Below are 4,935 nucleotides of genomic sequence, written 5' to 3'. Positions count from 1 at the left end.
AAGGGTACATAGATCACACTCTCCCCTTCTCGTTGCTATGCATCACCATGATCTTGCGTGTGCGTAGGAAATTTTTTGAAATTACTGCGAAACCCAACAGTGGCATCCGAGCCTAGGTTTTGTATGTTGATGTTATATGCATGAGTAGAACACAAGTGAGTTGTGGGCGATATAAGTCATACTGCTTACCAGCATGTCATACTTTGGTTCGGCAGTATTGTTGGACGAAGCGGCCCGGACCAACATTACGCGTGCGCTTACGCGAGACCGGTTCTCCCGACGTGCTTTGCACATAGGTGGCTTGCGGGTGACAGTTTCTCCAACTTTAGTTGAACCAAGTGTGGCTACGCCCGGTCCTTGTGAAGGTTAAAACAGCACCAACTTGACAAACTATCGTTGTGGTCTTGATGCGTAGGTAAGATTGGTTCTTGCTTAAGCCTGTAGCAGCCACGTAAAACATGCAACAACAAAGTAGAGGACGTCTAACTTGTTTTTGCAGGGCATGTTGTGATGTGATATGGTCAAGACATGATGCTAAATTTTATTGTATGAGATGATCATGTTTTGTAACCGAGTTATTGGCAACTGGCAGGAGCCATATGGTTGTCGCTTTATTGTATGCAATGCAATCGCGCTGTAATGCTTTACTTTATCACTAAGCGGTAGCGATAGTCGTGGAAGCATAAGATTGGCGAGACGACAACGATGCTACGATGGAGATTAAGGTGTCGCGCCGGTGACGATGGTGATCATGACGGTGCTTCGGAGATGGAGATCACAAGCACAAGATGATGATGGCCATATCATATCACTTATATTGATTGCATGTGATGTTTATCTTTTATTCATCTTATCTTGCTTTGATTGACGGTAGCATTATAAGATGATCTCTCACTAAATTATCAAGAAGTGTTCTCCCTGAGTATGCACCGTTGTGAAAGTTCTTCGTGCTGAGACACCACGTGATGATCGGGTGTGATAGGCTCTACGTTCAAATACAACGGGTGCAAAACAGTTGCACACGCGGAATACTCAGGTTATACTTGACGAGCCAAGCATATACAAATATGGCCTCGGAACACGGAGACCGAAAGGTCGAGCGTGAATCATATAGTAGATATGATCAACATAGTGATGTTCACCAATGAAACTACTCCATCTCACGTGATGATCGAACATGGTTTAGTTGATTTGGATCACGTAATCACTTAGAGGATTAGAGGGATGTCTATCTAAGTGGGAGTATCTTGCTTGTTTATCATGAACTTAGTACCTGATAGTATCTTGCTTGTTTATGTATGATTGTAGATAAATGGCCCATGTTGTTGTTCCGTTGAATTTTAATGCGTTCCTTGAGAAAGCAAAGTTGAAAGATGATGGTAGCAATTACACGGACTGGGTCCATAACTTGAGGATTATCCTCATTGTTGCACAGAAGAATTACGTCCTGGAAGCACCGCTGGGTGCCAGGCCTGCTGCTGGAGCAACACCAGATGTTGTGAACGTCTGGCAGAGCAAAGCTGATGACTACTCGATAGTTCAGTGTGCCATGCTTTACGGCTTAGAACCGGGACTTCAACGACGTTTTGAACGTCATGGAGCATATGAGATGTTCCAGGAGTTGAAGTTAATATTTCAAGCAAATGCCCGGATTGAGAGATATGAAGTCTCCAATAAGTTCTATAGCTGCAAGATGGAGGAGAACAGTTCTGTCAGTGAGCATATACTCAAAATGTCTGGGTATAATAATCACTTGATTCAAATGGGAGTTAATCTTCCAGATGATTGCGTCATTGACAGAATTCTCCAATCACTGCCACCAAGCTACAAGAGCTTCGTGATGAACTATAATATGCAAGGGATGAATAAGACTATTCCCGAGCTCTTCGCAATGCTAAAAGCTATGGAGGTAGAGATCAAAAAGGAGCATCAAGTGTTGATGGTCAACAAGACCACTAGTTTCAAGAAAAAGGGCAAAGGGAAGAAGAAAGGGAACTTCAAGAAGAACAGCAAGCAAGTTGCTGCTCAAGAGAAGAAACCCAAGTCTGGACCTAAGCCTGAAACTGAGTGCTTCTACTGCAAGCAGATTGGTCACTGGAAGTGGAACTTCCCCAAGTATTTGGCGGATAAGAAGGATGGCAAGGTGAACAAAGGTATATGTTATATACATGTTATTGATGTGTACCTTACTAATGCTCGGAGTAGCACCTGGGTATTTGATACGGGTTCTGTTGCTAATATTTGCAACTCGAAACAGGGACTACGGATTAAGCGAAGATTGGCTAAGGACGAGGTGACGATGCGCGTGGGAAACGGTTCCAAAGTCGATGTGATCGCAGTCGGCACGCTACCTCTACATCTACCTTCGGGATTAATATTAGACCTAAATAATTGTTATTTGGTGCCAGCGTTAAGCATGAACATTATATCTGGATCTTGTTTGATGCGAGACGGTTATTCATTTAAATCAGAGAATAATGGTTGTTCTATTTATATGAGTAATATCTTTTATGGTCATGCACCCTTGAAGAGTGGTCTATTCTTATTGAATCTCGATAGTAGTAACACACATATTCATAATGTTGAAGCCAAAAGATGCAGAGTTGATAATGATAGTGCAACCTATTTGTGGCACTGCCGTTTAGGTCATATCGGTGTAAAGCGCATGAACAAACTCCATACTGATGGACTTTTGGAACCACTTGATTATGAATCGCTTGGTACTTGTGAACCGTGCCTCATGGGCAAGATGACTAAAATGCTGTTCTCCGGTACTATGAAGAGAGCAACAGATTTGTTGGAAATCATACATACAGATGTATGTGGTCCGATGAATATTGAGGCTCGTGGCGGATATCGTTATTTTCTCACCTTCACAGATGACTTAAGCAGATATGGGTATATCTACTTAATGAAACATAAGTCTGAAACGTTTGAAAAGTTCAAAGAATTTCAGAGTGAAGTTGAAAATCATCGTAACAAGAAAATAAAGTTTCTACGATCTGATCGTGGAGGAGAATATTTGAGTTACGAGTTTGGTGTACATTTGAAACAATGCGGAATAGTTTCGCAACTCACGCCACCCGGAACACCACAGTGTAATGGTGTGTCCAAACGTCGTAATCGTACTTTACTAGATATGGTGCGATCTATTATGTCTCTTACTGATTTACCGCTCTCGTTTTGGGGTTATGCTTTGGAGACGGTCGCATTCACGTTAAATAGGGCACCATCAAAATCCGTTGAGACGACGCCTTATGAACTATGTTTTGGCAAGAAACCAAAGTTGTCATTTCTGAAAGTTTGGGGCTGCGATGCTTATGTGAAAAAGCCTCAACCTGATAAGCTCGAACCCAAATCGGAGAAATGTGTCTTCATAGGATATCCAAAGGAGACTATTGGATACACCTTCTATCACAGATCCGAAGGCAAGACTTTTGTTGCTAAGTTCAGAAACTTTCTGGAGAAGGAGTTTCTCTCGAAAGAAGTGAGTGGGAGGAAAGTAGAACTTGACGAGGTAACTGTACCTGCTCCTTTATTGGAAAGTAGTGCATCACAGAAAACTGTTTCTGTGACACCTACACCAATTAGTGAGGAAGCTAATGATAATGATCATGAAACTTCAGAACAAGATACTACTGAACCTCGTAGATCAACCAAAGTGAGATCCGCACCAGAGTGGTACGGTAATCCTGTTCTGGAAGTCATGCTACTAGATCATGATGAACCTACGAACTATGAAGAAGCGATGGTGAGCCCAGATTCCGCAAAATGGCTTGAAGCCATGAAATCTGAGATGGGATCCATGTACGAGAACAAAGTATGGACTTTGGTTGACTTGCCCAATGATCGGCAAGCAATTGAGAATAAATGGATCTTCAAGAAGAAGACTGACGCCGACGGTAATATTACTGTCTACAAAGCTCAACTTGTCGCAAAAGGGTTTCGGCAAGTTCAAGGGATTGACTATGATGAGACCTTCTCACCCGTAGCGATGCTTAAGTCTGTCCGAATCATGTTAGCAATTGCCGCATTTTATGATTATGAAATTTGGCAGATGGATGTCAAAACTGCATTCCTGAATGGATTTCTGGAAGAAGAGTTGTATATGATGCAACCGGAAGGTTTTGTCGATCCAAACGGAGCTAACAAAGTGTGCAAGCTCCAGCGATCCATTTATGGACTGGTGCAAGCCTCTCGGAGTTGGAATAAACGCTTGGATAGTGTGATCAAAGCATTTGATTTTATACAGACTTTTAGAGAAGCCTATATTTACAAGAAAGTGAGTGGGAGCTCTATAGCATTTCTGATATTATATGAGGATGACATATTACTGATTGGAAATGATATAGAATTTCTGGATAGCATAAAGGGATACTTGAATAAGAGTTTTTCAATGAAAGACCTCGGTGAAGCTGCTTACATATTAGGCATAAAGATCTATAGAGATAGATCAAGACGTTTAATTGGACTTTCACAAAGCACATACCTTGACAAGATTTTGAAGAAATTCAAAATGGATCAAGCAAAGAAAGGGTTCTTGCCTGTGTTACAAGGTGTGAAGTTGAGTCAGACTCAATGCCCGACCACTGCAGAAGATAGAGAGAAAATGAAAGATGTTCCCTATGCTTCAGCCATAGGCTCTATCATGTATGCAATGCTGTGTACCAGACCTGATGTGTGCCTTGCTATAAGTCTAGCAGGGAGGTACCAAAGTAATCCAGGAGTGGATCATTGGACAGCAGTCAAGAACATCCTGAAGTACTTGAAAATGACTAAGGATATGTTTCTCGTATATGGAGGTGACAAAGAGCTAATCGTAAACGGTTACGTTGATGCAAGCTTTGATACTGATACGGATGATTCTAAATCGCAAACCGGATACGTGTTTACATTAAACGGTGGAGCTGTCAGTTGGTGCAGTTCTAAATAGAG

Source organism: Triticum dicoccoides, chromosome 3A, assembly GCF_002162155.2.
Source record: "Triticum dicoccoides isolate Atlit2015 ecotype Zavitan chromosome 3A, WEW_v2.0, whole genome shotgun sequence".
Taxonomy (NCBI): Eukaryota; Viridiplantae; Streptophyta; class Magnoliopsida; order Poales; family Poaceae; genus Triticum; species Triticum dicoccoides.
The sequence above is the reverse complement of the archived record's forward strand: the minus strand, read 5'-3'. Positions refer to the sequence as shown.